This window comes from Crocodylus porosus, unplaced genomic scaffold, assembly GCF_001723895.1.
Source record: "Crocodylus porosus isolate Cpor-Errol unplaced genomic scaffold, CroPor_comp1, whole genome shotgun sequence".
Taxonomy (NCBI): Eukaryota; Metazoa; Chordata; order Crocodylia; family Crocodylidae; genus Crocodylus; species Crocodylus porosus.
The window spans coordinates 37326317-37337692 of record NW_017728947.1 but is presented as its reverse complement, the minus strand read 5'-3'; the positions used below and the strand labels follow the sequence as shown (position 1 = coordinate 37337692).

The 11376-nt window shown below is 45.2% G+C and overlaps 1 long non-coding RNA gene across 1 annotated transcript in view; it reads right to left on the bottom strand.

Moving 5' to 3' along the window:
- LOC109320990 overlaps positions 1 to 5511 on the bottom strand; it is a 7875-nt gene extending 2364 nt beyond the window's left edge. The window contains exons 1-2 of the long non-coding RNA XR_002103919.1: positions 5501 to 5511; positions 2479 to 2481 (exon numbers count right to left, since the gene is read on the bottom strand). This is a non-coding gene — a long non-coding RNA (uncharacterized LOC109320990). The remainder of the gene's footprint in view (positions 1 to 2478; positions 2482 to 5500) is intronic.
- Between the last annotated feature and the right edge of the window lie 5865 nt (positions 5512 to 11376).

Sequence of the window (11376 nt, the reverse complement as noted above, 5' to 3'; positions counted from 1 at the left end):
CCTAATGTCTATGAAATCTATGAAAGTGGCAACCCGGTCTGGAGCTCCAGACTGGATCACTGGCATCTGAAGCGGCTGGATCCGAAGCCAGATTGAATAGCTGTCTACTCGCACATGTATGTATATGACCTGCAACTTCATATACATACATACACACCCCACCTCCACCGAGAAATATATAGATATATTTCTAATTGCACCCGTTGGGCCTCAATCATTCGGTCCTGCGCCGCTTGGTTCTGGATATGTAGGGCGATTCTTCACTGCGTCCCTACGGTCTCAGGGTATCGATGTCTCTCCCTGGGTGGTCTTACCCCCAGTCCCGCCTGCCACAACTTTGACGACTCTCTCAGTGCGGGGGTCCAGTCACTGGGGGTCATCTATCCACTAGGGCGGTGGTCTTCCTCAAGGCTCCAGCTTCCCCTGTACCTTGCCCTGAACCCAGCCATGACAGAGTGCCAATGTTCCTTTGCGGCCTACCCTCCCTTTACAGGATCCTATCCCAGGTTTCGCTCGAGACTTAAGCTACCCATTATAGGCCTACATGCCTGTCTAGGTCCTCTATCTAGCAGAACCTTCCTTATTGCTCGGAGAGCCCTCAGCTTTCTGTTGTCCTATGTCCTGCCCTTCCCAAAAGCGGAAACAGCAAACAGAAAATAAAAAGGAAACTAATAACAAAAGCTATCTACAACTCCCATGATCCTCTAATTACTACCATCAGGCAGCTTAGTAATAGCGTGCCCAAAATCGTGTGGTCCCACCACAGGCTATTCCCTCGGTGCCACCTTCTTCCCCTTTTCCTTCTCTCCTAGTGCAAAATACATTAAAAGGCCCCTCAACGTCCCTTCCAGCTCGGACTATTGATTTTCCTCTGAAGGGTTATCTCGGGTCTTCAATTCTATTCTTGGCAGCCTCAGTTGTTGTCATGGCTGTTCGCCTCACACTTGGGAAGATCCCAGGGGCTGGGCTATACCTGTGAGGATCCTACTTGACCCGGTGCCTTGCGTCCCTTGGATCCCTCTTTTCCCCAGGGTTCTCCTCCCCAGGGTACCTTACTTGCCTTTCTGGTCTCTGGAGCTTCTTCCCGGGGTCCTATTTTGACATGCAGCCTGGCCACCTCCTTTTCCCCTGGTCTGGCAGCGGCGTCTCTCTCTTGAAGATCTTTGGGGCAACCTCCTGCCCTGTGGGAGGCATTCTTGCCTGCTCCCTCCTCTGAGAGGGATTCTGGGGATACTTCCCCTGCGCTCCTTCTCAGCCTCCTCTCCCCTTCTGCCTCACTGGCCACCCTTCTTATTTCCTCGTGCCGGCTCTCCTCCCTCCTCTCCCCAGCTGGCCACACTTTTAAAAAGACATGGCTAACAAGCCACGTGGGTCCCGCTGCCGCTTCCGGTCCCACCGCGGTTCCTGCTGCAGATAAGGAGTTTTCATTTGTTTTTCCCTTTGTTGTGTCTCCCCTGGGGTATGCTGGCTCCCAGGGGCCCTCCTTGACCCTTCGGGGTCCATCTCTTGTATTTTCCCCAGGACACTAATATATGTATAATGTATAAGATGTCTAATCATAATGTCTAAGATGTCTAAGATGTCTAAAAATGTATAAGATATCTACTTATAGATGTGATAGTTATCTATCGTTAGTTGGTAGCAATAATTAGTCGATTTAAGGATGATTTTTATGACAGCTCATTGATGGCTCTTGAGGTGACTTAAGAGTCCAATCTTTGAGTGAAGGATCTGCCTGCAGAATTTGGAGGTCATTCCACAAGGGAGACCAGCCCATAGGCCTAGCTTTCTTTCTTTTTCCTTCCTCTGCTCCCTCTTCTCTGCTTTGAGGGCAACATGCTTTATATCAAAAGAGGTAGCTGCTTGGTTGAGGTTTTGGTGCCATAAGAGTAAGCTTTTTGAGAGAATTATCCTGGCGCATTTCCACAAGGGGCCAGCGGGGGAGGTTATGCTTAGGGGCAAGCTACATGGATTCTTTAGAGGCAGGTCCTGTCAGACCAACCTGGTGGCCTTCTATGATCAGGTCACAAAATCCTTAAATGCAGGGCTAGCAATGGACATAGTCTTCCTGGACTTTAGGAAGGCCTTCGACACTGTCTCTCACCCCATTCTCATTAAAAAACTGGGGGACTGTGGTGTTGACACCTACACAGTCAAATGGCCACCAACTGGCTGGAGGGCCACACCCAGACAGTGGTAGTGGATGGGGCAGTGGGGTCCCTCAGGGCTCAGTCCTCGGGCCCGCACTGTTCAACATCTTCTTCATTGACTTGGATGAGAGGGTAAAAAGCACCCTGTTCAAATTTGCTGATGATGCTAAGATGTGGGGAGATGTGGGCATGCTAGATGGGAGGAATAGGCTGAAATCAGACCTAGACAGGTTACAGAGATGAGAACAGGATTGGTTTCAACACTGACAAGGTCAAAGTGATGCACCTGGGGAGGAAGAACCAGCAGCATACCTACAGGCTGGGGAACTTCCTCCTCATCAGAGCAGAGGCAGAAAAGGATCTTGGAATCACTATTGATGCCAAGATGAACATGGGCTGGCAGTGTAGGGATGCAGTCAGGAAGGCCAACCATACCTTGTCATGCATCCACAGATGCATCTCAAGCAGGTCCAAGGAGGTGATCCTCCCCCTCTATGCGACACTGGTCAGGCCGCAGCTGGAGTACTGTGTCCAGTTCTGGGTGCCGCACTTCAAGGGGGATGTCGACAACATGGGGGCAGCAGGGCAGGCCCTACGAAGAGAGGCTGTGGGACCAGAACCTGTTCAGCCTCCACAAGAGAAGGCTGAGGGGGGATCTAGTGGCCTGTTACAAACTAGTCAGAGGGAACCAGCAGGCATTGGGGGAGTCCCTATTCCCCCGAACACTACCAGGAGTGACTAGAAATAATGGTCACAAGCTGGCAGAGGGTAAATTCAAACTAGACATCAGGACGCGCTACTTCACTGTCAGGGTGGCTAGGATCGAGAACCAACTTCCAAGAGAAGTGGTGCTGGCTCCTACCCTGGGGGTCTTTAAGAGGAGGCTAGACAAACACCTTGCTGAGGTTGTTTGAACCCAGTACTCTTTCCTGCCATGGAAAGGGGTCTTACTTGATGGGTCAAGGGACCTCTACTCAGGTCCCTTCCAACCCTACCAACTATGAAACAATCAACTATGATTTGGTTGGTTCCTGCTTGTTCTTGATGTCAACATCTATTTTCTTGAGGTATGATTTCAATGTGTCCTTGTAGTATTTTCTCTGGCCGCTGCAAGTTCTCAGGCTATTACTAAGCTAGGAATAGAACATTTGTTTTGGGAGTTGAGATTCAGGCATCTGCACACAATGTCTGGTCCAGCAAAGTTGGTGCTTGAGGATCACCAACTCAATCCTAGTAATGCTAGCTTGAGCAAGGACGCTGGTGATTGTGCAGTGATCTTCTCATTTGATGTGGAGAATTTTCTGGAGGCATTGTTGGTGGTAGTTCTCCAGGTTCTTGAGATGACAATGGTAAGTGACCCACATTTCACATCCATAGAGGAGAGTAGGGATGATGACTGCAGTGTCCTGGATCTTGGTGTCTTTCTGGAGATTGCAATGAAGAAAAACAGACCATAGACATTTCTCAAAGGAGGTGCTCATGAATGAGAGCCCGTGCTGGATCTACTCATCAATGTTCACTTTCTTAGAGAAGTAGCTACTGAGGTAAGATTCAGCACAGTCCATATGGATGGCAGTTTCAAACCCCTTCCAGAGAAACCCCTTCCAGAGTTCCTCCGTGTTGCTGTCATTCTTCATTTGTGGACAGGGCTGAGTGCTTTCCATGGAGATGCTGTTGGAGATGTGTATCCTTACACATCTTTGGGTTTTGAAGAGATTTGGTGTTGAGAGTCTTTCACAATGTTTTGGGCTGTTTTTGGTGTTTCGGAGCAAGCCAGATGTTCATAAGGGATCTGACAAAAGGGATCTGTCCAGCAGTCATTGGCTCTGCATGGCTCACATGATACAGAAATTTATTAAACCATGGGCTCTAACTATACCATAGCCAATAAAGATATATATCTATCACATATGTAATATCTAAATCTATCTCTATGTCTCTCTCTCACACACGCACACATGCACACGCGCGCATACACACACACGTGCTGCCCTCATATTTTATTTCCAAAATACTGAAGACCAACAAAATATAGAAAATCTTCCACAGAAATGAATGAATTGCACGCAGACATGAAATACACTTTCATATAGTTCCCTTCAATTCAGCTTTCTGTCAGTATTTTACTGCCAAGGTGCAACACTGATATATGCCAGAGAATCAGTATTGATTTTAGTGTAGATACACTATTGCAGAAGTGCAGTAATACAACTGGGTATCAGACCCATCACAATGCACGTCCTATTCATGAAACAAATTTGTTCTAAAGTAGAAAACTCAGAAGTGCTGTTGGCTGGAGATCTTAAAATAAGTAGAAAATGACAAGTTACCATGTATAATAGACAAAGGTATTAGCTGAATTACATTCCAACTGAATGTACATCTGACCCAACATGACCCTCTCCACTCCGATAATGTCTTTCAAATGTGTTAGATAGTTAAGCAAGTAGTGCCCACGGGCTGGATCTGGCCTGTGGAGCCAAATGATCTGGCCCATGGGTCACTGGATCAACCCCACATGCTGTGCATCCTGCATTCTTCAAAAAGGGTTGGATTGGGGTGCATGTTGCCTGAAGCACCCCACTGGACTGGCCCCAGTGTCTGGCTCTGCTGCATGTGCTATCCATGGTGAGTTGGCTGAACCCAGCACTGCATATTACACAAGGAGTCTGGGTTATGGGCTGCATGTGGCACCATGGACCAACTGCCTTTTCTGCCTAAAGCACTGGGTCCAGCCTTTAAGTGTTGAGAAGCACAGGTCCCATGCCAGCCCTGCCTGCCACCTGTTACACTGAGCCCAAGGGCTAAAGTGTGGAAAGGGATGAGATAACAAGAGAGAGTCATAGAGCTTTTGATGGAGAATTCAAATGAATTTTAATCAGTAGGGCCTGATGAACTTCATCCCAGTTCAGGGATCTAGCAGAGGATCTCAGAGCCCTTGGCAATGATATTCATTAAGCCATGGGAGACAGGTGAGGTACCAGAGGACTTGAAAAGGGCTAACTATGTCCATCTTTAAAAGAGACAACAAGAAGGACCCAGGGAAATATAGATTGGTTAGTCTTGCCTCAAAATCCAGGAAGTTACTAGAGTATATCCTAAGAAAGTCCATTTGCAAGTATCCAAAGAAGGAAAGGGTGACAACAAGAAGCCAGTTTGAGTTTATGAAGAACAAATTGTTTCAAACAAACTTAATCTCCTTTGACAAGCTAATGACTTTGGCAGATGAAGGGAATGCTGTGGATATAGTTTAATTGGACTTTAGAAGGGCTTTTGATAAGTCCTGCATATGACTCTGTCATAAATTGTAGAAACATGGGATAGACTAAACTACTTCAAGTTGGATAGACAACTGGCTCAATTGCCACAAGCAAAGGGAAGTTATAAATAGATGCATGTCAAAATGGCAGGAGGTTTTGAGTGGACTGCCACGGGGGTCTGTCCTGACCAGTGCTGTTCAACCTTTAATCCTTCTGAACTGTGCTCCTGTCTTCCATGGTGTTTGCAGTCCTTCTCAGTTTTGTGTCATCTACAGGCTTGCTCAGGAAGTTTTCTATGCCAGAATCCAAATGTTGAGCAAGTCTGTAGATGAGACAAAACTGGAAGGACTTCAAACACCATGGAGGACAGGAGTTCAATTCAGAAGGATCTCAAAAGATTGGAAAGCTGGGGTGGAGATAACAAGATGATATTTAATACTGGTAAATGCAAGGTGCTGTACCTCAAAAAGAATAATTATAAATACAAATACAAAATAGGTAACACCTGGCTGGATGGCAGCACTACAATGAAGGATCTGGGAGCTTGCTTCTTGACAGATAATAGACTCAACGTGAGATTACAGTGTGATGCAGCCACACAAAAGGAAAATATGGTTTGGGGATGTATCAACAGAAGCATTAGATACAAGACATGGGAACTGGCAGTACCTCTCTACTTGGCATTAGTTAAGCCTCATCTAAAGTACTGTGTGCAATTTTGGGCTCCACATTTTTTAAAGGATGTGGGTCCAGAGGCAGGTGACAATAATTAGAGAGGGTTCAGAAGTGGATGGCAATAATAAAGGAAGGCAAATCATACAGGGAAAAAGTTAAGTAAGCTAGGCATTTTCAGCTTGTGGAAAAGGTGCTTAACAGGGGACATAATATCAGTCTCCAAATACTTGAAGGGCTGCCATAAGTAGGAGGAAAAACAGTTTTCTCTCACTGCAGAGAGTAGGACATAAACCAATGGTTTGAAACTGGCTCAAAGTAGATTTAGATTAGGTATCAGGAACACTTTCTTCACTGTTATAATAGTGAGGCAGTGGAATAGACTGCCTATTAGACCTGTGCAAAGCAGCCAATATTCAATTTGGATTCGGTCGATTCGGGGGACACTGATTTGATTTGGTGATTCGGATCACTGTCCCGAATCAATACCCAAATTGCAGAAGATTCAACACTGATTTGGTGTGATTTAGCCATAGACTATAATGGGGAAGCACTAAAATACCTATAACTTTGTCATTTTTTTGAGGAATTGGATGAAAACAGCAGGATGAAAATAGCCCCTTCTATTGTTTGAAAATAGCCTCTTCTGAGGGCATGAAGCCTGCTGGGTTTCAAAGAAATAGGTGCAGGTCAGGGTCTTCTGTGAAAGTGCACCTCAAACTGTTGAAAGCAAAACTCATGTACATGTATGTGTTAACTGGGTTTCTGATTGTAGCTGTGTTGCTTTAAGGCACAGGTAGGCAAGGTTCTTTGAGTAACCCCCATCTTGGTAAGCTTTTGGATTTAAAAACCCTTTGTCAGGCTGAGGAAGCATGTGCAGTTGGTGTGTGCACTGTTCCTGGATGGAACAAATAGTAAAGAAGCCAGAGACTGGGTTGCAGGGAAGAAAGTCAGTAAGTAAAAATCTAAATTGAGAGGCATCAGGGGGTGAGAGACAGGATGAGAGTGGGGAGGGGGATGTAGTAGCCAGGTAAAAGTGGAGAGGTACCTGGGGAGTCAGATGTCAGTCAGGTTATAGTGTGTCATAAATCCAATATCTATATTGAGTCCATGTGTTTTTTATATCCAGCAGATTTATGAAGTGAAGTTTGTATAAAAAAAGGATTTTTATAAATTCAAACAAGTACCGAACCTCTCTAAGCTCATTACCAGAAGCAAACTTCCTGCAGCCCAAAATACACTGAATGGATCGAGACCATGCCATGCAAAACCTGCCAACCTATCTCCATTACCCCCACAATTACTACACCCCACAACAGAGCCATCAGCATTCCTGGGTCTTACAGCTGCACCTCCAGAAATGTAATATATCTCATCCAGTGCACCAAATGCCCTGATGGGAGAGCAAACAGCAACTGCACGCCAGAATGACTGCACACTAGACATCTATCAAAGACAAGAATACCCAATTACCAGTGGGGGCACATTTCTCACAAGAAAACCACTCTCTCTCCAATGTCTCAGTCTTGATACTCAAAGGGAATTTACCATCTCAGTTGCTACATGGGTCCAAGAGGGAATCCACCCTTCCCCTCCCCACCCTGATGCTACATTTCAGGGTTTAGGGGAGTTATTTGTTTTTTTTAAGCCTTCCTCAGAAGCACAGAATGAAACCAAGGCTGGAGATTTTGGCTGGAGTATCAAATCAGCCATGTTACAACTGTACAGAATTTTACAGTTACAAACCTCAAGCCATTTGGAACTGACCTTAGATAATCAGACTGCAGCCAACTCTTTTTTTTTTTCCTTCTTTTCTTCCTCCTTTTTTTTTAAGAACCAACTTGTTTTAATCATTTTAGTCTCTCTGGTCCAATTTCAATTAAGGTCTAAAGGTTAAACCTTAACTAACCCTATGAGCTATCCATCCCCTAGATAACAGCTAGTGTAACTCTGTACTTCTCAATTAAATAATTGTATTGTGGGCCTCTTGGATGGAGTGAATTTATTGTTATAACATGACTCATACTGCAGAGTCTATTTAAAAGAAAAGTTATTAAAGGAACAATTATGTTAAAAGAATCAGGTTTCTTCATCAAATCAAATATGCATTAATGCAGTGAATCCCACTTAACAACCAATGAATAGGGAGAAAAAATAAGCACAATGAATTCATATAGATCAATTTGGGGATGAAGGTTTCTTTTTCCCCCTGTGTCTCTGGGCTCAAACTGAGAGCTTGTGAAGTGAATACATCTTCATAAAGTCAGTGTAATTGATCTACTATATCAGTTTTGACTGAAACTTCTTAGGCTTCTTCTAAACTTAAGACAGAGGGGAAAAAAAAGCCGAAATTGCCAAAGTTCAGAGGTTTCAACCCAAACCCACCATTTACCTGAGAACTGACCAAAGCATGATTTATACTTGTTTAAGACTCAGCCTCAGCCTGAAGCACAAAACTTCTGAAAGAAAATACAGTGAGCACGTTGATGAACATAGCCTGAATATCAGGTAAAGGTCATTAACCAAGTTAGTTAAAATGCAGATCTGTCCTGTCTTCTGTCTGACTTCCAAGTAAATCAGAAGCCTGAGCTCACCTCATCAGATGTATTTATTTAGTATATGTGTTTCAGCATATTGTTTCACCCATCTTAAGGTGATGTCAAAACCAGTGTGAAGAGCTCTAAGGCCACCAGGTAGCATGGTAAATGGACATGAGTCAACAATGTGGGACATGGTTTAAACTTGTCCACAAGGGTATTTGTTGTCATTGTGAAGGTCCCACAGCTTTAGGTTTGAGGCAAAGTGACACTGTCCAGTTCAAAAACAGTTGAGAAGTGCCCAATAACATCATGGCCACTTAAATCTTGGTTGACTGTAGGGTCAGAGATAGTATGATTAATTGGTGCTTCACCAGATATGTGTGAATGAATAATTCAGTGAGCTCAGACACCATTAGCCTATGCTAGGGGTTGTCAACCAGGGTATATATACCCCTGGGGATACTTGAACTGATCCTAGGGGTATGCAGGGGTGTGTGGGGACAGAGCACCCCACCTGCCAGGAGCAGGGCCAGGGTGGGGTGAGGGCAGCAGCGACACTCTGTGGGGTGTGGAAGCTCACATGTGGTAGCCGTTGCTGGCCCAGTGAGGTTCCCTACCCTGCAGAGGGGTGCCACTACCCTTATTCCACCCCAGTAAACTTCCCTACCCCACCCCTGTTCCTGAGAGGTGTCAGCGCTCCATCCCTGCCTGCCTGAGCACAATCCCCACCTCCCTGATCAGTGTCTGTCTGCCAGGGGTACTTATGCTAAAAAAGGTTGAAAACCCCTGGCCTATGCTATATATTTCTGATTTAGTTAGTCTGCAAGGTGCAAATCTATCCTGCCTTCTGCTTAAATATCAGGTACCATTGTGAACACTAGGGTTGCATGAAACATCACCATTTCATTTTGACTCCAATTTTACCATTTCAAAGGGACGGTGTTTTATTTTGATGTTTTGAAGCACTATTCCATTTTGTTTCATGGAAACCATTTCACTGTTTCAACACATTTCAACATTTTGCCCATAGGCTATAATGGGGAATCACAACAATGCCTATAACTTTGTCACTTCTTGCCTGATTTGAATTAAAACAGCATGTATGATAGCCCCTTCTGAGGCCACAAAGCCTGTTAAGTTTCAAGGAGATAGGTGCAGGGGTTTCTGGGAAACTGCACCTCAGGTTGCTGACAAGCAAAAATCATGATGTGTGACTGTGCATGTGTGATAAGGCACAGCAGGGTAAAAACAACAGACACGATAGCCCCTTCTGAGGCCATGGAGCCTGCCAGGTTTCAAGGAGATAGGTGCAGGGGTTTCTGGGAAACTGCAACTCAAGCTGTTAACAAGCAAAACTCATTATGTGTGACTGTGTGGGTCAAGGTGCACCCTCACTGGTATTGGATCCTCTACATGACATGGTAGTTTGCTCCAATGAGGTCTCCTCCTACCCTACAGCCTCAACCCAGTCCATGACTTTAAATAACCACAGGTCAGTAAGAAGCACAGTAGCACTAGCATCTCAGGCAGCCAAACTGTCACAGACTACAGCCTTTCTTTCCTTTCCTGCAGGAGCTTCTTCTCCAGCAGTTGCCACAGAACTCTCCCTGCACGCTCCAGCCCGGGGCTTGGATGTGCCCAGGGCCCTACCTCCTTCTGGTCAGCTGAAGGGGCTAGGGGTGTAGGTTGTAGCCATGTTAGTCAAAGGTAATGGCACTGGCAAACAAGGTTCTTTGGGTCAATCTGATATTTTTTAGTAGACCAACTGAACAGTTGGAGAAATATATCTTAGCAAGGTTTCTGGTTGAAAACCTCTTTGTCAGGCTGAGGAAGCACCCGCAGTTTGTGTATGTGTGTGCTGTTCCTGGATGGAAGGAATAATAAAGAAGTCAGAGACTGTCATGCATGCAGGCAAGAAATCCAATCAGTGAAAATGGAAATGTAGTCATCAGGGGGTGAAGGACAGGCTGGGGTTGGGGGGAGGTGGATGTAGCAGGGCAGGAGGGTAGGTGAAAGTGGAGAGGTACCTGGGGAGTCAGATGTCCAGCAGGTTGCAGTGTGTCAGAATTCTAATGTCTATGTTGAGTCCACAAGTTTCTGTACCAAGGATGTTGATGAAATACTGTTCATAGGTTCATCTGTGAAAAGTGGCTTGTACATTCAAACAAGCACTGAACCTTGCTAGCCTCATCACCAGAAGCCAACTTCTTACAGCTCAAAACACACCAAATGGATCCAGACCATGCTATGACAACATGTAAAACCTACCAACAATATCACAAGTATGGAGATATCTTCACAATACATATCTCCATCAGGAGATGGAAATTACACAGGAGACACCAAGCAACAACTGCACACCAGAATGAGCGCACACCAAAAATTTATCAAAGACAAGAATAGCCAACTACCTGTCTACAATTTCTCAGGCCAGAGCCTCAAAGGGAATTTACAAACCACTTTTCACAGACGAGCCTATGAACTCCATTTCGTTAAGTTCCTAGGTACAGCAACTGATGAACTCAGTACAAACATTGGAATTCTAACATACTACAACCTGAAGGATATGTGACTCCCCAAGTATCTCTCCCCTTTTACCTGCACTGCTACATCCTTCTTCCCTCCCCACCCCAGCCTGTCCCTTACCCCCTGACACTTCCATTTTCCAGGCCACCATCTAGCTTATTTACTGTTTCTTCCATCCAGGAACAGTGTACACACACACACACACACACACACACACACACACACACA